Raw genomic sequence first — 24,587 nt, forward strand, 5'->3', positions numbered from 1 at the left:
CCTTTTCAAATGGATTAGTAATCACAGACCCCCCATCTAAATTATTATTGCCCACTTGTATTGATATTGTACCAGACTCTTCTGACAATGAATTGCAATAAAGCTATGGCAACATTTACAAAACAAAAATTCCTCAAGTGTGTATGTATAAAATGATAGCGATTTTAAAGCATAGAATTTTTAAAATTACAAATGCATTGGTTATTCAGTGTATTCAAGTGCTGCCCAGATTATTATGTCAGGTTTGCTCCTTGGCTAGCCCTTGACTGTGGACAGACAGATCTAATGTAATGTATGTCCGACTTACGGGGCCTGTTCTTTTTGGCTGTATCCAGTGCTGCTGCAGCCGTCTGGTAGTTGGGATGGGATCTTTGTTTACAGATGGTCGGTTCCCCTCCAAATAGCTGGCCCTTGCTTTTCTGCCTCTGATTCCTATTGCTGGTGGTGGCATTGTGGTCGCTGCTGGCCCACAGTTTATTTTTCTTGCATTAGGATTTATTGGCACATTTGACAACAGACTTAAGAAATGTTCATTTCCATGACACCAACATAAATATTTGTCGGAGCCAGTGGAATATTAAATCACATTTGTACTTGATTAGGCTATTCTGTTCATCAACAAATTTTACATAGCAAATAAAATCAGGAAAGTGACCATTAAACAGAAGAGTCCCATAGCTTCAGACAGGGCAAATCCAAGGATAGCACACGAGAACAACTGCTCCTTCAGTGAAGGATTTCTGGCATAGCCAATAATAAGGCTACCAAAAACTGTTCCAATACCAACGCCGGAACCAGCCACTCCTAATGTGGCAGCTCCTGCACCAATAAACTTTGCAGCGGTGTCAATGTCCTGCCTTGTAGCACTTGAGTGGAACTCTCTGAGCACTTCTTCAGTAAATGAATTCTTGCCCTGGGTCCTTCTCAGAAGTGCTGTGTTTCCTCATTGCATTTGTGTGCCTTACAACAGCAACAGTGAGGACTGATGGTAGGTCACCCACTTGCAGATGGTGCAAGGCTCAGTGGAACAATATGACTGACACAGAAAGTGGTCGACAAAGACCTCCAGATCCATTGTGAACCACTGCTGCAGTCGATACCACTTTATAGCGCAAGCGAACTTCGCAGTGGTGAAACCGTCAAATTGGACAGTCACCAGCCGAGACTGGCAAAAATCCACAGCAACTGCAGTCTTTTTCCCTCCCTCCTTCTCCTCTTCTTCCTGCAGCGCACAGCCGCTGCTCCCGCTGCATTCATCGCCCCGTTCTGCAAGGCCCGGCTACTCCACACCGGCTCGCTCTCCATCACCGATTGGTTTTTTTTCGCGGACCCCCTGGAAGGTCTCCACGGATCCCAGTTTGCGAACCACTGTGCTAGAGCCTACAGATATGGTTGATATTGTAGGAGTCTCTGCACTCCTAACAAAGAATCTATAACTTACTGGAAGTTAACAAACTGAATTTATTGTCTAAGAACTTTACAAAACAAGAAACTACAGGAGAAGCTCAAAACAGGTCTTTTCTCTTTCAATCCACACGAGGACTAGCTGGTCCCGCCCTCTACCTCTGAAATCATAACATCATCACGTTTCCCGCCAAAGGGGACGTTACGTGACCCACGTGATGACGTCATCGCGTCAGATCGCGATGTTGTCGATCTAGCTCTGTTTAACCAGAGCCAACTTGAAAGGTAATAACATTGGTTACAGACAATTAATGCTAGAGGTAATAACATTGGTTACAGACAATTATGTAAGTCACTTAGTGGTTTTGCCACATACGCCCCTCCAGAATTGTCTTTAACGAAAAGAGTCAATCGCTGAGGAGGTCGGACAAGTCTGTTGGACCGACTCCGAAATTCCTGGAGGGGAAAACGGTGAGCAGGCGGCGAACTGGTAGGTGGTACGGCAGTGTCAGGTGTGGTAGCGGCCGGCGGCTGGCCGCGGCGCGGAGGCTGCGCCAGCTCGATCGGTCGTTCGAGGTCCACGTGCGCAGGCTTGAGGCGATCGACAGGGATGTGATCCGGTTTGCCCCCGACGTCAATCACAAAACTCTTGTCCCCTGCCTGCAAAACCTTGAAGGGTCTGGCATACGGCGGTGCGAGCGGGGTACGATGGCCGTCCTGGCGCACAAACACGAACTTGGCTTTCGACAACTCCCACGGGACGTTGGACGAAAGCAAACCGTGCCGTGAGGTCGGAACTGGACGGAAACAGCGGGCCGCATCCCGGAGGGTCTCTTTTTGTGTGGCCGCGGACCATGGTCACGTAGGTAACGGCAGGAATTCACCTGGGACTCGAAGCGGTTGCCCGTAAACCATCTCCGCCGCCGCCGACTGGAGATCTTCCTTCGGCGCCGTGCGGAGTCCTAACATCACCCACGGTAGTTTGTCGACCCAGGATGCATCCAGCAGGCTGGCCCTGAGCGACGCCTTCAAGGAGCGGTGGAACCGCTCGCACAAGCCGTTCGCCTGTGGGTGATAGGCCGTAGTGTGGTGGAGTTTAACACCCAACACGGAAATCACCTCGTTCCACAGTTCGGACGAAAATTGCGGCCCCCGATCCGACAAAATGTCCGCAGGGACACCAAAACGGGCTACCCAGGACGAAACGAAAGCTCGAGCAACGTCTGCAGATGTGGTGGACGTCAGGGGAACTGCCTCTGGCCACCTCGTGGTGCGATCCACCATCGTCAAAAGGTACGTAAAGCCCCGGGAAGGTGGGAGTGGTCCCACTAAGTCGATGTGAATATGGTCAAATCGCCGTTCCGGGACCTCGAAGGTGGCGAGCGGGGCTCTGACATGGTGCTGCACCTTGGACCATTGGCAAACAACACAAGTGTTCTCCCAGTCCCTGACGTCCTTGTGTATTCCCCTCCATACGAATTTGGAGACCAGCAGTTTTTGCGATGCCCGCACCCCAGGGTGCGATAGGCCGTGTAAGGCATCGAAAATCGTACGACGCCATTTGGACGGGACGATCGGATGGGGTGCACCCAGCGAAACATCGCAGAGCAGAGTGGTACCTGCGGAATGGAAAGGCACATCCCTCGGCTGGAGGCTGTTTGGAACCGAACGAAAATCCTGGGTCTCCGGGTCGTCTGCTTGGTCAACCGCCATCTGTGCGTAGTCAATGCCCAATTGGATGGCCTGGACGGCAGCGCGGGATAGGCAATCGGCGACGACGTTGTCCTTACCGGCCACATGTCGGATGTCGGTGGTGAACTCCGATATGTACGATAGCAAAATACTGCAGATGTTGGAAATCCGAAATAACAACAGAAAATGCTGGAAAAACTCAGCAGGTCAGGCAACATCCGTGGAGAGAAATTTGAGTTGACGTTTCGGGTTGGACCCTTCTTCAAAACTGGAAAGAAAAGAAACTAGATCGGAGGAAACTAGATGTACGTCAGCTGCCGTTGCTGCCGAGCCGACCATGGTTCCGCAGACTTGGCCATTGCGAACAGCAATGGCTTGTGGTCGACAAACACGATGAAGCGTCGTCCTTCGAGGAGGAAACGGAAATGGCGGATGGCCAAAAACAAAGCCAACAGCTCTCAGTCGAAAGTACTGTACCGGCGTTCATGCCGTTGTAGCTGGCGGCTAAAAAAGGCCAGGGGTTGCCACGCGCCATCGACCCACTGCTCCTGGATGGCCCCCACCGCGTAGTCTGATGCGTCCGTTGTGAGAGCGATGGTGGCTCCCGGCAGGGGGTGTGCTAACATGGTCGCATTGGCGAGTGCGGCTTTCGTCTCCTCGAAAGCACGATCCATGTCCTGTGACCATACCACAGGGTCCTTTCCCGTCGAGCCTCTGAGGGCCTCATATAGAGGACGCATGAGCTGTGCAGCCCTGGGGATGAAACGATGATAGAAGTTAACCATCCCCAGGAACTCCTGTAAAGCTTTCACGGATTTCGGTTTCGGGAACGCCGCAATTGCCTCCACCTTGACCCGAAGTGGCGTTGCCCCCGTGGGGGTTATGCGGTGGCCCAGGAAATCCAGTTGCGATAGGCCGAAGCGGCATTTGTCCTTGTTAACGATGAGGCCGTGCTGCTGAAGCCGTCTGAAAAGGACCCGAAGGTGCTCGAGGTGTTCCTCCTTGGAGGTGCTGGCAACCAGAATATCGTCCAAATAAACAAAGAGAAAATCAAGGTCCCGCAGGACTGAATCCATGAGGCGCTGAAACGCCTGTGCCGCGTTCTTAAGCCCAAAGGGCATTCGCAGGAATTCAAAGAGTCCAAAGGGGTTAATTACCGCTGTCTTTTCGACATCCTGAGGGTGCACCGGCACCTGCTGGTAACCACGGACGAGGTCGATTTTGGAGAAGATGGACGTCCCCGCCAAATGTGCTGAGAAGTCCTGTATATGGGGAATGGGGTAGCGGTCGGGCGTTGTTATGTCGTTGAGGCAGCGATAATCCTCACAGGGCCGCCATCCCCCGCCGGGCTTGGGGACGATGTGGAGCGGGGAGGACCAGGGGCTACTGGACTGACGGATGATCCCCATTTTTTCCATCACGGCGAACTCCGCCTTTGCTGCCGCTAGCTTGCTGGGCTCTAAACGTCGCGCCCTGGCGTAAACGGGTGAGCCGGTAGTCGAAATATGGTGCTCCACCCTATGCTTGACGGTCGGAGCCGAAAAGTTGGGCTTCGTCAGCTCGGGGAAATCCTCGAGGAGTCGGGCGAAATCGTCGGGCTGCGGCTGCGCACATAAAATCGTGTGTGACGCAGCCGTGCTGCGCGTCCCCGAAATATCGTCGAGCGTGGCGGCGCGAACGAGGCGTCGATTTTTCACGTCCACCAATAGGCCGTTGGCGCCTAAAAAGTCAGCACCCAACAGGGCCTGTGAGATTTGAGCGGTGATGAAATTCCAGCTGAAAAACTGTCCACCGAAACATACTCGGACAAGGCGCTTCCCGCAAGTGCGGATCGAACCCCCGTTGGCCGCTTGCAGAGGGGGACCACGGCTGCCAGAGCGAAGGTCTATGACCGAGGTGGGCAGTATGCTGCATTGCGCCCCCGTGTCGCATAGAAAACGACAGCCGGAGATGGAGTCGGTTATGTAGGTGAGATTCCCGGAAGCACCAATCGCTATCGCGGCAGCGGGGGAAGTGCCGGGACCGGCGTGCATGACTCGCGGCGGTCTATTCGATGGTCTGGTAACGAAAGTGCATGGCGAGCGGCAGCAGCGGGCCTTCGGGCCGAAACGAGCGTGGTAGTAGCAGAAACCGGTCGTCGGAGGCGCCTTTGTCGGAGCCGGGGCCGGGCTCTTCGTGGCGGGGCATTGCGCGAGGGCGCAGTATTGTTGCCGGACCGCGTAAATCTTATCCGCCTCTTCGGCGAGCGTGATGCAGTCTGCGGTTTCTGCTCGGGCGAGGGATGCCTGTACTTGCTCAGGAAGTTGAGTAAGGAACAGTTCGCGAAACAGAAAGCACTGGGGCTCGGACCCCAGGAGAGTCAGCATATGACTCATCATTTCCGAGGGTTTGGAGTCTCCTAACCCTGGTAGAGTCAGTAAACGGCGAGCGTGCTCCGCTTTGGTGAGACCAAATACCTGCAGCAATCGTGTCTTGATGGCGACACACTTGTCAGCAGTCGGAGGACTCTCCAGCAGGCTGATGATTCTCGACGCCATCGAGCTCTCGAGGGCGGAGACCACGTGAAGATATCTGGTCTGATCCTGAATGATGTTGCGGAGCTCAAATTGCGCCTCAGCTTGCACAAACCAAGAGGCTGCCTGTTGTTCCCAGAATTGGGGGAGCTTCAAGGCCACTGCGTTGGCCTCCATCACTGGCCTGTGTTCGGCGTTCACCGCGAAAAACGATCACGAGGAATCGGGGTCACCAATGTAGGAGTCTCTGCACTCCTAACAAAGAATCTATAACTTACTGGAAGTTAACAAACTGAATTTATTGTCTAAGAACTTTACAAAACAAGAAACTACAGGAGAAGCTCAAAACAGGTCTTTTCTCTTTCAATCCACACGAGGACTGGCTGGTCCCGCCCTCTACCTCTGACGTCATGACATCATCATGTTTCCCGCCGAAGGGGACGTCACGTGACCCACGTGATGACGTCATCGCGTCAGATCGCGATGTTGTCGATTTAGCTCTGTTTAACCAGAGTCAACTTGAAAGGTAATAACATTGGTTACAGACAATTAATGCTAGAGGTAATAACATTGGTTACAGACAATTATGTAAGTCACTTAGTGGTTTTGCCACAATATCATAATGGTGGATGTGGATAAATCTGCTCTGATAACTGCTGATCTCCTTGGTAGCCTTTTTTCACCTTGTACCATTCCAAACGTGAAGTAAAATAACCCCCTCAATTAATTTTAACTTGAATTATGCACCGTCATGGGACTCTAACTTTCCTGAACTACAGCTTGTACTATAAGTTTGTAGTATAAGAGCCTCTTTTCATGTACCTTTTTTTAATGCTCTTCAGTTGTGCTGAACTTTTATAAAGATTTGAATTACAGGTGGCTTTCCAGAGCAGACAGTTCTCAACTATTTTTCTTTATATCTAAATGTTCCTTACATATTTTAATGCAAAAAAAGTACAAAACATTAGGGGGGAGAAATTCAGCATCGCCCCGTTTGGGGCGTAAGTATCGACCGGGCGCAAAATTTTGCGCCCGGCACAAATTATCGCCACCGACTGGTAAATTGGCCTGCTTCGCCCCAGGAGGTGCTTGGAGCGCTAAAACAGGCGCTGCACAACTGTCTTAAGGCGCTAAGCCGGAGGAGCGAGGCGCTACCTCCGAGGGCGGGCGGACGCAGCGCAGGTGCGACCAGTTAGCAATTGGACACAGACACGCTGGCGCCAGTCAGCTCTTAAAGGGGAGGTTCGATCTGGACTTGCAGCCACACCCTGCGCTTCGGAGCGCTGAATCTCGGCCTGGACAGACCTGTTGCCACATCCTTAAGCCAAGGACCATGGAGGGGGCCAGGGAGCGAGCGCAGCGGTTCAGCGAGGGGGCCTTGGAGGTTCTGGTTGGCGCGGTGGAGCGCAGGTGATCTCTCCTGTACCCGGACAGTGGCAGGAGGCTGCTGCCCAGCGAATATCGAAAAGCTTGGAGGGAGGTGGCTCACAGAGTGACCTCCAGCACCATGGTGCCACGGACCCCTGTACAATGCAGGAAGAAGCTCAACGACCTCACTCGGGTTGTCAGGGTGAGTGCCCTTTTCAGAATCCTCTTCATCCCTGCATGTGCACCTTACTTTATGGCCAAAGGGTCCTGAAAGCCGCAATGCCTAGCTCTCATCCAGCACCTATGGCTCTTTCAGGAAACTCACACGCACTTTCAGCACTTTACACACTGTAAGGGCTATTCTACCATGGGAGGCATTGCAGCCAAGATCAGGGCTGCACACTGTAAGGGCTATTCCACCATGGGAGGCATTGCAGCCAAGATCAGGGCTGCACACTGTACTCAGAGCCCGTCCTTTGTCTTGCAGGGCAAGCTGGTGCATAACAGGAGGCAGCAGCAACGGACTGGGGGAGGCCGGCCTCACCTTCAAGCCCTGACCGATTTGGAGCAGCGAGTCCAGCAGATTATGGCAGGCCGGATGATTGTCCCCGTCGCCACTGGAGATGCTGACCCCGTTATGGACAGCAATGGTAAGGTCATCACCTTTTTGACCTCTCTCCTCCCACTTGTTCCTCACACCAGCATCCTTTGCCACCTTCAAGCCAAATCAGTACAGTGCAGCACTCATGCCTCCCTTGCTGCCACCCTGTCCTCATGCCAAAGCCACTCTTGTACCTCTCTGCTTTCAGATGCTGTTTCGCCAGGTGAGCAGGTGGGCCCTCGTGTTGCCACGGTGAGTGATTCTGAAGGCGAGGAGGAAGAGGAAGCCGGACCATCAGTGCCACCCTCAGCCGAGGCAGCCCATGGCCATAATGGGGACCCGTCTTCCCTGGAGGGGAGCGGGGGGGGGGGAATGGTCTGATGAGGGTGAAGCTCCAGGACCCAGCGGCCTGCAGCAACGTGAGGGGGGTAGGGAAGCTCGGCGGCCTTCTTCCCGGAGGGAGAGCCTGGCCTCGAGTCCTGCTACAGTGAGCGCAGAAGAGGTGAGGCTCCTCGCTGAAATGAGCGCCCAGGCGGAGCACAGGCACACTGAGCTCATGGCTGCAGTGGCAAGGATGCCCGAATCCATTGAGTCACTGGCAAGGAGTGTCCAGGACCTCGGCGCAGCACAGGCAAGGAGTCTCCAGGACTTCAGCACAGCACAGACGGCTGCCACGCAATTGCTTAGTGCTGCAATGCAGTCAGTGGCTGGTCTCATGCAGACACAGATTAAGGCCACACGAGCACTGACTGCTGCCACCCTCGCTGGATCGGAACGGATTCGCCGGGGCCCTCATCGCGCCACGGCAGCCCAGCAATCTGTGCTGCAGCAGATTGCTCTGCATGCTGCAGTGCTGCCCCGTGGGAGTGCCAGTGTGTCGGCCGACCAGGGAGTTGCTGTCCTCTCTCATGATGACAGCATTCCTGCTGCCACCACTGTCACTTCTCCACTGCAGCTGCCACCACCTGTAGGACAGACGGCTGCCGCCCATGCAGAGTTGGAGCAGTCAGCAGCCGGGCCCTCCAGGCCCAGAGCTGGTCCAGGCTGTCCCTCAAGGGCATCTGCAGTCTCAGTTTCTGATACTCAGCAGCCGTCCCCCAGCCTTGCTGCAGCCACTGGGGTCCCATTGCAGAGGAGCTGCAGGGTGGGAAGGGGACAATCTCGCAAGCAAAGCAGATCACCCTCGAAGGGCAAAAAGTAGGAGGCGTGGCAAAATGTTGTTAATTGTTTAATTGAAGGCCGAGGATCGTGGTCATATTTTTGTTACTGTTTTGGTCATTGTCTCCAGGTTGTGAGAGCCAGTTATGTGACTGACTGTTTTTTTGGGGGTTTCTTTCTATTACTTTGTCATGCGGGAAGGGTACACAGTTTGTTAAATAAAGAAGCATCTTTATTCAGAATGTGCATGTTTGCTCTTTGTACTATTTGTTGCCTTGACCGGCTTAGGGGTTGCGGCACGGTTCCATTCATGTTCTTTGAATGGCAGAAGCCATTCCCTCAGAGGGGGCCTAGAACCGACTGGTTATAAGCTGCTGACGGACGGCCCTTGCACTTTGTGCCTCCCTCCCGTCTTGGTGCTGCTGCTCCTCCTCCTCCTCCTCCTCTGCTGGTGCTCCAATGTCTGGTGGCAGTGGCTGAGTCCTGAGGATTGCCAGGTTATGCAGCATGCAGCACACAACAACGAAATGGGAAACTCGCTCAGGTGAGTACTGAAGGGCTCCTCCGGAATGGTCCAGACAGCTGAACCGTTGCTTGAGCATGCCGATTGTATGTTCAATGATGTTCCTGGTAGCTTGGTGGCTCTCATTGTATCGTTCTTCAGCAGGGGTGCTGGGCGCACAGAGCGGGGTCATCAGTCAGATGCACAGAGGATAGCCCTTGTCCCCGAGAAGCCAGCCTCCTGGGTGAGCCGGAGCCTCGAAAAGGTCTGCCACAGAAGTCTGGCACAGGATGAAGGCGTTGTGGCTGCTGCCTGGAAAGCAGGCATTGACAGCAACTATCAGCTGTCTGTGGTCACAGACCAACTGGACGTTCAACGAATGGAACCCCTTCCGGTTGCGGTAACCCTTGGCATTCTCTTGTGGTGCCCGCAAAGCCACATGCGTGCAGTCAATGGCGCCCTGGACCATGGGGAAGCCCGCTATTCTTGCAAAGCCCATTGCGTGCTCTTGCTGCTTGTCCGGGGTCATGGGGAAGGAGATGTACTGACGTCTCCTTTTAAAGAGGGCATTCATGACTTGATGAATGCAGCAATGCACCATGAACTGGGAGATATTGGCAATGTCCCCAGTAGCGGATTGAAAGGAACCGGTGACATAGAAGTTGAGAGCCACTGTGACCTTCACTGCCACCGACAGAGACGTCCTGCTCCTCAGTTGAGGCTGCAGATCTGGCTGAAGCAGGTGGCAGAGCTCAGTGACCACCTCCTTGCTGAATTGCAGCCTCTGAAAACACTGCTCCTCAGATATATTGAGGTATGAGAACTGCTGGCGGAAAACCCTGGGACGGTAAGGTCTCATGTGCTGACGCCTGTTGGCCCTCCTCTGTCTGGCCATGATTGGCACTCTCTCCCTGCGTCTCTGTGCCCTCTCAATGTAATGGAGAAGCCCAACGTTTCCACCCATTGCAGCCCCCATAGTATGTGGCCACTCAAGGTTATGCCGGTGAAAAAGCAAACCAACTACAAAGTTCTGGTCAGAAGCCAAAAGTACCTCAGCGAGCGCTGACTCAATGCAGAAAGCTCTCTCCCTTTGTCTCTCTGCAAATCTCTCTCTCTCTCTCTCTCAGAAGGAGCGGTCCAAAAATGGCTACCACAAAGAAGCCAGGAAGAGCCCCCTTTAAATAGCGCCCCCCCAGCCCCACAGCAACTGGGAACTGTTCCAGTCAACCAGTCGTTGGGAGCGACAGGCGGAAAGGAGGGGGGCGCCACTGAATTTCCGGTTCGGGGCACCCAAAGTGCGTTGCACCATGAAATGACGTCAGGGTCTGCGTGCGCAGCTGAGCGGGCGTTGCGGTTTAGCGCTGCCACTAAATGTCCGCTCAATTTTGTGAGAGGCGCAGGTCTCGCCGCGCCCGGGCGCTAGCTGGCTCGCGCCCCACTTATCGCCCTCTTAAGGTGCTAACAGGCGGCGCAGTCAACTAAATTTCTCCCCCTAGAGCCTTAAAATGAAACTCTTGCACAGAATGTTTGAGAGCACTTTAGGACTAACAGAGTAAAGCAAATGCTTCTGTAAATTGGCAAACAACCAGTGAAAGGGATCCGTTCTGATGAAAGGTCATCAACCTGAAACGTTAACTCTGTTTCTCTCTCTACAGATGCTGCCTGGCCTGAGTATTTCCAGCAATTTCTGTTTTTATTAAAGGGATCCCTACCTGATTTCTTAGCTCACCTTCCCCCACCCACAAAATCAAATCAAATCAAATCAACTTTTATTGTCATTGTTAGTGCACAAGTGTAGTACAACGAAATGTAGGCTTGCGGCTCCCGAGAGTGTACATTTGGATTAAGACATTTAAACATTCAACATACATTTGGCTTGTAGTATATTAACATAAATATAACCACAATAAAGTGCATTGGCAGATGTGCAGGCTTTAGAGTTTATTTGTGGAGTTCAGTAGGATGACAGCCCTGGGAAAGAAGCTGTTCCTAAATCTGGTCGTACAGGTGCAAATGCATCTGTAGCGTCTCCCAGATGGCAGGAGGGCGAACAGACTGTGGCTGGGGTGGGTAGGGTCTTTGATGATGGACCGTGACCTCCGTAGACAGCGTTTCTGGTATATGTGCTCTATGGTCGGTAGCCGGGTGCCGGTAATGCGTTGGGCAGTTTTGACTACCCGCTGCAGGGCTTTCCGGTCATAGTAGCTACAGCTGCCATACCATACTGTGATACAGTTTGTCAGGATGCTCTCTATAGTGCAGCGGTAAAAGTTAGAGAGGATCAGGGGTGACAGATTACATCCCTTCAGCCTCCTTAGGAAATATAGGTGCTGCTGGGCCTTCTTCACATAGTTTCATCTGTGTATAACCCAGGTAACAGGCACTCTGGCCCTGAAATTCCTGGAAGCCCACATCATTGGCATTAGTGTGGGGAGGGGAGTGCAGAAATTGTGGCTGTCAGACTGCCCCGGCCTTGACCTTGTCCTAAATCCTGGAGACAGGCTCATTTGCATAAAATGGGTGCACATCCATGCAGTTACGGTGCCCCCTAAGCTTCTGCCCACAGGGACGCCAGGAACTTTGAAGTGGCACCTGGCTGCTCTATCACCGCAGCAAACCATTTCATTTGTGGATTGAAGATTTTTTTTTAAACAGAGATCCACTTCATGGTAGCCAACTTCTAAATGGTAATCGATCACTCTGCAATTGGTTTATTATTTGGAAATCGGCATTTTAGACCCCACTTCTTCCAGGGTGTTGTCTTGGCACGTAAGTGCCTCTACATTGTACAAACGTGTTTTGTGTTGGGGCCATGGAAGTAGCAATAGCAGGATTTCTTGCGGCTGACATCCTGCCAATCCCTCCTGTTCTCATGACATCAGTGGTTGAGGGTGGATGTAAGGAGATGGGGGGGGGGGCGGTGGGGGGGGTGGGGGTGGTGAGCAGGGGGTGGGTGTGACTTGCAGAAGCAACGCAGCCATTGCTGAAAGCACTGATTTTCCAGGGTATGACAAAATAGTTGGTAATGTTTATTTTTTGAATTTGTTTCAGTGTTCTTTGTAAGCCAAGGATGATAAAAAGGGATAGTTTTACTTCAGTTTTAAAACAACATAAAATGGAGGAATTCACTGCCGTTTTGGCAGGATAGGCACACCAACGTCAGCGTTCTTGCTCAGGCCAACATCCCCAGCATTGAAGCTTTGACCACGCTCAATCAGCTCCGATGGATGGGTCACATTGTCCGCATGCCCGATACGAGACTCCCAAAACAAGCGCTCTACTCGGAGCTCCGGCACGGCAAGAGAGCCCCAGGTGGGCAGAGGAAATGTTTCAAGGACACCCTCAAAGCCTCCTTGAAAAAGCTTCTGCTCATAGAACTTGATCTGCAGTCTCTGTCTGGAGCAGACAGCTTTAAACCAGTTGGCTAATTGCATTGTCAGATATTCAAGGGATGGTCTCTACCTCTTCTTCTTCTTAGGCAGTTCCTCGGAACCGAGGATGACTTGCTTCCACATTAAAAATGAGTTCTCAGGTGACTGATGAATCCAATGCGGGACCTACAGTCTCTTTCACAGGTGGGGCAGATGGTGGTTGAAGTGGCGGGGGAGGCGTGCTTGTGTTGACGTGCGCTCCTTGCGCTGCCTGCGCTTGGCTTTTGTTTGCTCCCGGCGAAGAGACTCGAGGTGTCCGGCGCCTTCCCGGCTGCTTCTCCTCCATTTTGTGCGGTCTTGGGCCAGGGATTCCCAGGTGTCGATGGGGATGTTACACTTTTTCAAGGAGGCTTTGAGGGTGTCCTTGAAACATTTCCTCTGCCCACCTGGGGCTCTCTTGCCGTGCCGGAGCTCCGAGTAGAGCGCTTGTTTTGGGAGTCTCGTATCGGGCATGCGGACAATGTGACCTGTCCATCGGAGCTGATTGAGCGTGGTCAAAGCTTCGATGCTGGGGATGTTGGCCTGGGCAAGAACACTGACGTTGGTGCGCCTATCCTGCCAATGGATTTGCAGGATCTTGCGGAGGCAGCATTGGTGGTACCTCTCCAGTGCTTTGTGGTGCATGCTGTACATTGTCCATGTCTCTACCTCACAAACACAAACATGAGACATCACTCTCTATTTGGCGCTCTTTCTTGACATCACCAGGAACCTGGGGTGGAAAGTGTTGCATGGTGCACTGCCCTCAAATCAATACTTGAACCATTTAACAGATGTCCTCGCTGCATATGCATTCTGCTGTTAGAACAAAACTGTGGCAGTGAAATTTGGCACCTTAGCGCCGGCAAAAAATGGCGGCTGCCCACTTACAGCGTGGTCCGTGGCAGCCGCCATTTTGGGCAGGTTGGCAGCGTGGCCGTTGCCTGCATTTGCCAGAAAAATAATAATCAGTCAGATCATGACATCAATCAGTGTGTACTTTTTTTGAGCAACCTATAAACAAATAGACTGTAACTAAACTTAAAACATTAAATTAAACTTATCGAATTAAACTAAAATTTGGTTGCTGGGGTTGATGATGCACTCCAGTCCCTGCGGTGCCCACCGGTCGCAGAAGGCCTCGGGTGTGCCGGCGGACACCGCGTGCTCCATCTCCAGGGCCACGGAAGAGAGGCAGGCAGTCGGGCCGAACGACCCCCTCAACCGCCCACTGCCTGGACCAGTTGATGGCCACTTTGGCCAGGCCCAGGAGCAGTCCTACGAGGAGGTCCTCTGATCTGCCCGCTCCCCTCTGCACTGGGTGACCAAAGATCAGGAGGGTGGGACTGAAGTGCAGCCAAAAATCAAAGAGCAGCCCCTTCAAATAATGGAAGAGGAGCTGCAACCTCTCACACTCCCTATAAACAAGGAACACAGACTCCTCCAGGCCGCAGAAAAGGCAGGCGGCCTGGGAGTCCGTGAACCTGCTTAAAACTTTATTGCACGGGACTGCTCTGTGTGGGGGGGTGAGGTGATGCTATGATTGTGAGGTATGAGTTGTGATTGCTAGAGATTGTTGGTAGGTGAGTGATGGGGGTGCGGTGCATTGAGCAGTGTGTGAGGCTAGTGGTGCAGTTGGTGGGATATGACATTTGAAGATGCATTCACTCACCTTGACCGCTTGTGTGAGGTCATTAAATTTCTTGCGGCACTGGATCCAGATCCTGGCGACAACACATGTGGCACTGACGGCTTCTGCTATCTCCTCCCACTGCCTTCCGTGCTACCTTGATGGACTCCTGCCCCGCTGTGGATATAAAACCTATCTTCTTCTGTGAACCACCAGGACCAAGGCCTCCAGTGCTGTGTCAGAGAATCTCCTTGCCTTTTCTCTTGCCTGTTGAGCCATGGCTGCATGCAGAATGACAATGAGGTGCTTCTGCAACAAAGCACCTCCCCTTTAAGAAGTGTAGAGAGCCTAGGCAAAATTTTATTGGCCAGTAGACTTCACCTGATATTGCCCCAGCTCTTGAGCATTAAGCCAACCAGCAACATGGTTAGTGCTGAGCTCAGCGCACCAATCACGTAAATGAGCAGGCAGCACAAATTTTGCTTGCTGCCTGCGCCACTTTGAACAGGCGCGGGCAGATCGTGTTTCGTGCTTCCTGCACCCGTTTTCGGGCCGAATTGAATTTCACCCTGTGTTCCATATTTACACACATTACCAGAGATTGCAGCACTTTTTTCACTACTTGAAGGGACTACAACCTCAATTTTTGACTTAATTTCTCTCCTACACTCTTCAGCTTTGGCCATTTGTTGTGCAGGACGAGCAGGTCGGAAGACTGTCTGGTGGGTCTGCTCCTGGGCTTCCACCGTACACAAGGCCAGTCGGCAAAAGATCACTGCCTGCACATATTCCGATCTTTAGTATGTACTTGGATGACCATAGAGTAGAACTATTCGTCAGACACCTTCCACAACTGGTGGGCACCACAGATCATCAACACCTGGAATTTCCACTGTGCTTCACCCGATTGCCTATTGTATACCCAGATTCTCCAGGGTTTCTGTCGATCTTCTGTCAATGTTATGGTGGGAGATCAGGGAAACCTACCCTTAATTGTTTAATTGTAAAAAAAATAACATTTTAATTGGAACTCACTAGCAGCATTGATCCTGGTGGAGGACGAGTGCAGGCCAGCAGTGGGCCACAGTACTTTGGTGGAGCTAGGAGAAACACTACTGCTGCTCCTGTACAAGTCACCTGAATCTAGACTTTGTTTTATTACATTTTAACTTCCTGTTACCCATCTCCCCCCAGCACTCATAGAATCATAGCATGGTAGAAGGCCATTCGGCCCGTCGAGCCCGACAGAGGATTGAACCTGAAGTGGTAACCTGTCTTGCAAATGATTTTACACATTTCCAGCAATTTCTATTTTTATTTCAAATTTCCAGTATTCAGAGCCTTTCTTTCTATCCCTCCTGTCCCTGTCCATTATTCCATCGTCTAAAAAATTAGAATTTGAGCTCCAAAATCAAGAGCGTGACAAAGTTCAAATGTCAGTCGAGGTGGGATTCAAATCTAGTTCCTCTGAATGTGAATGTTGGAGCTACTGGGCCGTCATAAGTTCGGTTTATAATGTTTGAGCTGTTTAGAATTAAAATAAAGAATAGTTAGATAAAAGTTAGAGAGTCACTTTCTTTTTCCAATGTTTGAATGGGGGCCTACTGAGACATACTTTGCAGCTGGACCCAAAATTCCTCAGTAATCGTTCTACACGTAGTTTATAGAAAGCCAAATGCAAACATGAGCCTGATCCAAGCAAAATATTTCTTGGCAGTCCAATTATGTACATTTCAGAATTCAATGGTAAAATGTTACGAGGATTGCTTCATAGATAATGAACACTGATGGGCATTTCTGGTTCCACAGTGTTAAATGCAGACAGCAGATTACAGCAGCGCTCATCACTCTTGAGCAATTATTTTGCCATCCAATTTTTTATTTGCTTGTGACTCTATTTTTATCTTAGAATAAAATATAGTGAGATTTCTGTGTGAGACCAGACAGACAATGCTGAGAGGTTGGCCCAGATCCTGTCCCTACTCAAAGCCCACACACACACCTTCCAGCTGGGCTCACTGGATTCCAATCAGGAGTGGAAACCATGGCTGAATCTTCCCTTCATAGCCTAAGGGGTACAATTTTGATTAGTCTTTTACTCACCGCTGACTGTTTCCACCCATATTTGTAGCTTTATGGTTCATTACATTAAGATTGTTTTCAATTAGGTCTGTTTATTGAGTCATTCAGTCAGGTCCAGATTTAGAATTGTTGGACTGAAAGAACTCCCTTAGTCCTCCATCTGCACCTATAACATGATTACTTTAATGGTTCTTTGCCCGAATATAAAAGGGACTTGTTCCTCTCAATGAAACGTTCCACAAGCTATAAACAAATGATTCCTTAAAAGTTACAGTAATGTTTAAGCATGAGAATTAAAATCTAGCATCAATCAATCAAAGTTACCTGGTTTGAACCAAAGCATGCTGTGTGATCTCAGTTGCCAACTCTATAATTAGAACTAGATCAGGAATTGTAAATAAACAGACTACAAGATGTGTGGGGCTGGATTCTCTTGTTCCTGACAGGGCAGGATTTCGCCCACCACTTTCACCCTGCCATAACCCCAACACATTTTCCTGAGTTAGTCTTGTTTGACATACAGGGCAGACTCCCATCAGGATCCCTACCACCGAGAAGGAGCTTGCCATTGCCGAAGAGCAAAATTCTGGTATTGCTGCAACAGAACCAACACTGCAGCACCCGAAGAGGCAGGACCATTTAAAAGGGGGCAGAGGAGCACTGAAGATGTAAGGGTTTTCAGGCCTTGATTAAAAAAAAGTAAGGGTTTGAGGCTTCATGCATGTGATAGGTGCCCACTAATGAGCCATCTCCCTCCAAAGGGAGCATCTGCCACTGTCATAGGGATTATCACCCACCCCCTCCCCCCACCAGCCGCCCCCCCCCCCACCCCCACCCTGTCCCTGGAATCAGCAGTAGGCGTGGAGGATGGCAGGGAAACAGGTCAGATTGCTAGGCTGTGCCTCCCTGCCATCAATTACCTGCGATGGGTGGGGCAAGGGGCAGCTGATGTCAAGTAGGGCTCGGGGGAAGAAACTTAAGGTCAGGGCAGGAATACGGCGATAGGCCTCACTGATTGACTTTGCTCCATTTACTGCTGCTCTTTCACCCAATTTTCAACGGGATAGTGAAGAAAAATTCAGCCCGAAATCTTCTAATATAAATGAGCAGGCAGCACAAATTTGGGGATTAATGGGCTGAAATTCTGCAGGAGTTTTACCAGTCTGGAGTCTGAAGCCTATATTTCTGGAGCCAGTCTGGAGCCGCAAGCCTACATTTCGTTGTACTGCACTTGTGCACTAACAATGACAATAAAAGTTGATTTGATTGATTTGATTTGATTGATTTGAAAGAATCCTCAGGTAAACTACAAATACCTAGTTACACCGAGTAGCTGCCGTTTCTAGGTATGTAATGGGCAGAACTTCAGTTTGCCTCTTACAAGAGAAATTATGGGTGGGGTGAAGTGGGGACTCTCTAAACTGGGAGTTTCAGTCAGGACCCAGTGTTTGTGTGGCGGCCAGTATGCCAAGTGAGTGGAGGGGTAGTGTCCTCCACAAGACAGTTTGTGGGACTAACTGTGGGATTGAGGCCAGACAAGTGGCCTGGACATGGACCCCTTGCTTAAGGGGTTAATAGGATGATTACATGGTTGCAGGGTCAGGTGCCTGAGCAACCCATCCCCAAGGATGAAAGAAGGCCAAGAGTTTCTGTTGGAATGAGGCAAGTGGGTATCATTAGATCATCCTGGCATAAATGCTGGGATTGCAAACTGAGGAATTTTGGTGCCCAAGTCTTTTGTGAAAGTTGTCGCTGATATTTGGACTTACTGGGGGTAATTTTCCCCTTCAATGCTTGGGCGATAAATCAGCAGATCAGATCGTCCCTCTGTTATAGAACCTGCTCAATTTTCATTTCCATTGAGTTCACTCAGAATTGTAGAGTTTTTCTTTTGTTTTATCTATAATGCAATTCAATCTTGAGCACCCACATAATTAAAACCATCCCTGATTCAGATTTGATTTACTGAGATATTAGATGTAACAACAGCAATAAGGGTCCCTGGTCATCACAGGGGGATTGATTTTTGACAGAATTATGGACAGTTTCATGTATTTGATGATGGCAGATTCCTTTTAAAGAGGTGCCGTCACCTCACCGGGCAACATCACTTCCTCTGTCTCTACCTCCTCCCCACTGCCAATGAAACCATCATCTGTGTTCTCATTACCTTCAGATTTGACTACATCATAGCATTCCTTACTGGATACCCAAGTTCCAGCTTACATAAACTAAAACCTGTCCAAAATTCTGCTCCCCTAATGCTCTTGTCTTCACCAACCTCCATTTTAAAAAAAAAAATTTTTTTTATGGGATGTGGGCGTTGCTGGCAAGGCCAGCATTTATTGCCCATCCCTAATTGCCCTTGAGAAGGTGGTGGTGAGCCGCCTTCTTGAACCGCTGCAGTCCGTGTGGTGAAGGTTCTCCCACAGTGCTGTTAGGAAGGGAGTTCCAGGATTTTGACTCAGCGACAATGAAGGATCAGCGATATACTTCTAAGTCAGGATGGCGTGTGACTGTGTCTGCTGCTCTTGTCCTTCTAGGTGGAAGAGATCGCGGGTTTGGGAGGTGCTGCCGAAGAAGCCTTGGCGAGTTGCTGCAGTGCATCTTATAGATGGTACACACTGCAGCCACGGTACGCCGGTGGTGGAGGGAGTGAATGTTTAAGGTGGTAGAGGGGGTGCCAATCAAGCGGGCTGCTTTGTCCTGGATGGTGTCGAGCTTCTTGAGCGTTGTTGGAACCAAATTAGTAACAATACTGTGGAGGAGGAATTCCTGGAGTGTTTACGGGATGGTTTCCTGGACCAATATGTCGAGGAACCAACCAGAGATCAGGCCATCTTAGACTGGGTATTATGTAACGAGAAAGGATTAATTAGCAATCTTGTTGTACGAGGCCCCTTGGGTCGGAGCGATCATAATATGATCGAATTCTTCATTAAGATGGAGAATGAAGTAGTTGACTCAGAGACAAGGGTCCTCAATATAAATAAAGGAAACTACGATGGTGTGAGGAGCGAGTTGGGTAGGATTGATTGGGGAATGGCACTCAAAGGGTTGACAGTGGATAGGCAATGGCAAACATTCAAAGACCGAATGGATGAGCGACAGAATTTGTTCATCCCAGTTTGGCATAAAAATAAAACAAAAAAGGTGACTCAACCGTGGCTAACAAGGGAAATTAGGGATAGCATAAGATCCAAGGAGAGGACATATAAACTGGCTAGAAAAAACAATAATCCTGAGGATTGGGAGCAGTTTAGGAGTCAACAAAGGAGGACAAAGGGATTAATTAAGAAAGGGAAAATAGAATATGAGAGTAAGCTAGTAGGGAACATAAAAACTGACTGTAAACGCTTTTATAGATATGTGAAGAGAAAAAGATTGGTGAAGTCAAGCGTAGGTCCCTTACAGTCAGAATCAGGGGAATTTATAATGGGAAACAAGGAAATGGCAGACCAACTAAATACATACTTTGGTTCTGTCTTCACAAAGGAGGACACACATAACCTACCAGAGATGTCGGGGAACATAGGGTCTGATGAAAGGGAGGAACTGAAAGAAATCAGTATTTGTAGGGAAATGGTGTTAGGAAAATTGATGGGACTGAAGGCTGATAAATCCCCAGGGCCTGATGGTCTACATCCCAGGGTGCTTAAGGAAGTGGCCCTAGAGATAGTAGATGCATTGCTGGACATCTTCCAGAACTCGATCGACTCTGGAACGGTACCCATGGATTGGAGGGTAGCTAATGTTACCCCACTATTCAAAAAAGGTGGTAGAGAAAAAGGGGGGAATTATAGACCAGTAAGCCTGACATCGGTAGTGGGGAAAATGCTGGAGTCTATTATAAAAGATGTAACAGCAGAGCACTTGGAAAGCAGTGACAGGATCGAACAAAGTCAACATGGATTTACAAAAGGTAAATCATGCTTGACTAATCTACTGGAATTTTTTGAGGATGTAACTGGTAAAATAGATAAGGGAGAACCAGTGGATGTGGTGTATTTGGACTTTCAGAAGGCTTTCGATAAGGTCCCACATAAGAGATTAGCGTGCAAAATTAAGGCACATGGGATTGGGGGCAAGGTATTGACTTGGATAGAGAACTGGTTGGCGGACAGAAAGCAAAGAGTTGGAATAAACGGGTCGTTTTCCGAGTGGCAGGCAGTGACTAGTGGGGTACCGCAAGGATCGGTCCTAGGACCCCAGCTGTTCACAATATATATTAATGATCTGGACGAGGGAATTGGATGTAATATCTCCAAATTTGCAGAAGACACAAAGCTGGGTGGGAGGGTAAGCTGTGAGGGGGATGTCGTGAAACTCCAGTACGATTTGGACAGGTTGGGTGATTGGGCAGAAACATGGCAAATGCACTATAATGTGGATAAATGTGAGGTTATCCACTTTGGTGGCAAAAACAGGAAGGCAGATTATTATTTGAATGGCAATAGATTGGGAGAAGGGGAAGTGCAAAGAGACCTGGGTGTTCTTGTGCACCAGTCGCTGAAGGTAAGCATGCAGGTGCAGCAGGCGGTTAAGGCGGCAAATGGTATGCTGGCCTTCGTAGCAAGAGGGTTCGAGTACAGGAACAAGGATGTCTTGTTACAGTTGTACAGGGCCTTGGTGAGACCGCAACTTGAGTATTGTGTGCAGTTTTGATCACCTTACCTGAGGAAGGACGTTCTTGCCATGGAGGGAGTGCAGCGAAGATTCACCAGGCTGATTCCTGGGATGGCAGGAATGACGTATGAGGAGAGATTGTGTCAATTGGGCTTATACTCACTGGAGTTTAGAAGATTGAGAGGGGATCTCATCGAAACCTATAAAATCCTGTCAGGTCTGGACAGACTAGATGCAGAAAGGATGTTTCGGATGGCCGGGGAGTCTAGAACCAGGGGTCATAGTCCAAGGAATTTGGACGAGTCTAGGTTCGGATCAGTCATGGCCCTGTGGGTAGCGGAGCGGGCCCAGGGGCCGTGTAGCCTGATCCTGCTCCTATTTTGTGTGTCTAATTCTGTTAGATGCAGGAGATGGTTCTGTGATAGTGGATTGGCAATTAGGATCAGATCAGCCATGATCTTATTGAATGGCGGAGCAGGCTCGAGGGGCCGATTGGCCTACTCCTGCTCCTATTTCTTATGTTCTTATGTTCTTATAAGGGGTAAGCCATTTAGGACTGAAATGAGGAGGAACTTCTTCACCCAGAGAGTGGTGAACCTGTGGAATTCTCTGCCACAGAGGGCGGTGGAGGCCAGTTCATTAAATATATTCAAGAAAGAGTTGGATATATTTCTTGAGGCTAAAGGGATCAAGGGATATGGGGAGAAGGCAGGGACAGGGTACTGAATTTGGATGATCAGCCATGATCTCATTGAATGGCGGAGCAGGCTCGAAGGGCCGAATGGCCTACTCCTGCTCCTATCTTCTATGTTTCTATGTTTCTACACTCATGCAGGCAAGTGGAGCGTATTCCATCACACTCCTTACTTATCCCTTGTAGATTGTAGAAAGGCCATTAATCTCTCCATTAATTTCTCATCTCTCAAAAAATGGCATTGAAAATCCTTGTCCTCGTCTACATATTTGTCCATAGCAGTTTGAAAGTCTCTTATGAATTGTAATGCTTAGGGAAAGAGACTTTAAATTACATTGAAGCTCAAAAACCTGCAGGGCCAACATTGCGTGTGGGTTCTCCAGCGCTGACCCTCCAAAATCTGCGGTCCGTTAATTCAAATAGCCACGGTGGGTGACTGTGCTTCGACGGGTGCATCTTAAGCACCTGCCCATCAAATGAGTCTGTGAATCCTGGTAGAGTCAGCTGGGCCTAGGGGTGGGGGATACCTCCCAGACCCCACATCCCCCTAGAAAGAAGGGAAATGCACCCTCTGTAAAAAGGCCAAGAAAAGATTCTCCTCTTCAGGGGTCCAGGCCATGACCCAGGCCTAGAGCTCAATTTGTTCTCACTTCCACCATTGTGGTGACCAGTGCACCTAGCCTCATTTGAATACTGGCTGCCAATGCTATCCCTGCATCTTTCAGATTGCAGCAACAGGAACTCTCAGACTAGGAGTCCTTGACACTGGCCATGCCCCTTTCAGAACTACGGGGCTTTTTTGGGCTGGATTAGACACCAGCACATTCTTCACCATCTTAAAGCAACATTTCCACAACTAGCTCTTCTGACTGCACTCCAGCTAAGAGCGGCTCCAACTTAGCAGTTTGCAGTATGGCTACCCAGCTCCCCTCAGATATTATTGACACGCACAACCACTTGAGCACGGTCTCAGGCTGACACTCCAATGCAGTACTGAGGGAGTGCCCTAAACTGGCACCCTGGCATCCCTCTGAAGCAGCTTTCAGACAGAACCTTCCACCCTTTCCCCTCCAAGTCACACACCATCCTGACTTGGAAGTATATCGCCGATCCTTAACCGTCGCTGGGTCAAAGTCCTGGAACTCCCTCCCTAACAGCATTGTGGGAGTACCTTCAACATATGGACTGCAGTGGTTCAAGAAGGCGACTCACCACCACCTTCTCAAGGGCAATTAGGGATGGGCAATAAATGCTGGCCTTGCCATAAATGCAGGGGTGGGAGTGGGGGCGGGCGGTATTGCTCAGTCATTCTCACCTTCTACACTTCTTTCCTGAAGATCCACCACTGCAATGGGGGCACTGGAGGAGGAAGATAGAGTCGATAGGAAGCACCTATTTCCCTTAGAAGAAAGGTCAATAACCAAGGGGCATAGATTTAAAGTAATTGGTAGAAGGATTAGAGGGGAGTTGAGGAGAATTTTTTCATCCAGAGGGTGGTGGGGTTCTGGAACTTACTGCCTGAAAGGGTGGTAAAGGCAGAAACCCTCATCGCATTTAAAGCATACTTGGATATGCACTTGAAGTGCTGTAATCTGCAAGGCTATGGACCAAGAGCTGGAAAGTGGGATAGCTGTTTTTTGGCCGACACAGACACGATGGGCTGAATGGCCTCCTTCTGTGCTGTAAATTTCTATGATTCTCTTCTTCTATGATTCTAAGATGATGAGGAGGAGGATGAGGTCCAGCCCACTCACCAATTGCAGCGGTTTCCACTGTCCCAACCCTCTCCAACTTACCACCTATGGCACTTGGTTCCTCACCCCCAGGCACCAGCTTGGAGATTTTCATCTGGGGTACTTAGATAGTTGTGGTGAGGATGTGGCACAAGGTGAATCACAGAGCACAGGGGAATCAGAGGAGTAGGGAGTGGATGAGGATGTATGCCAATGGCTTCAGAGTCATGGGACTCAGAACATGGGTAATGTAGGGGTTCGCAAAAATCCCCTAATTCCCTGAAGATCGGAAAATATTGGTCCACATCGTGGACGAAGAATTGCGTGATTTGAATTGTCTCAACATCAGGACTTTAAGATTAAAATGGTACCTTTGAGTTTCGAACTATGTATATTGCAAAGAGGTTTGAAAATGGCCATCAGAAAAGCATGGCCAAAAGACAAAAGAAAGCAGCTCGAAGTGTCTGTGTAGAGTGGGAGGATCAAGCAGTGGCAGTCAGACCTGTCAATCAAACCTGTCAATCAAACCAGGGAGTTTCCCTTCTCTGACAATCAATGTTTGTTTATAGAAACTGCAGAGTCCATCGATTGACACTGCTGCCTTATTGACATAAAGGATTAGCTGTGGTTACTCTAAACTGCAGAACAAAGGGCTCTGTTTACACGGCAATCCAGCCCATTGAAAACCCCTTACACACACAATGAGACACATTGAAACTACGGAAAAGACTTTGATAGGGGACAGATCAGTATGGGTGAGTTTTGAATCACCCATTACTCCCTTTTGTGCAGCCCAGGGAGCTCCGGATGTGGGCGGGAACATTTCAGCCCCAGAATGCAGACACATTCAAACCACTCCAAGGCCATTTGAGTCAGCCAATCATGGTCTTTCTCTTGTATATTCGGACTTTTGGGCGCGAATTTGCACACAGGCCCTTTCAGCGCAAAACAGCAGGAGCTGGCAGGATGTAAAGATAGCTCCTGAGAAGCTATCTCTCTCTTATTTCCTTGGACCGCAGGTGAGCAGGTTTCTGCCTCCTCAGCAAGGCAATCTAGTAAGGAGTTAGAGGGTGGTAATTTAGGGGAAATTGCTAAGATTGTTTAATTAACATTGTAGCCATTTATCTCTCATTTTTGCCGTCTGCCTTCCCCCATTTAAGCAATTTTACAGTGA

At 49.9% G+C, this 24,587-nt stretch overlaps 1 pseudogene; it reads right to left on the reverse strand.

The window, feature by feature from the left end:
* Window positions 1-625: 625 nt before the first annotated feature.
* LOC147124263 (ATP synthase F(0) complex subunit C1, mitochondrial pseudogene) lies at window positions 626-23,528 on the reverse strand (annotated as a pseudogene).
* Window positions 23,529-24,587: the final 1,059 nt, after the last annotated feature.

This window comes from Somniosus microcephalus, chromosome 1 (genome assembly GCF_052327205.1).
Source record: "Somniosus microcephalus isolate GS21.2 chromosome 1, FLI_Smic_1.0, whole genome shotgun sequence".
In the NCBI taxonomy this organism is placed as follows: Eukaryota; Metazoa; Chordata; class Chondrichthyes; order Squaliformes; family Somniosidae; genus Somniosus; species Somniosus microcephalus.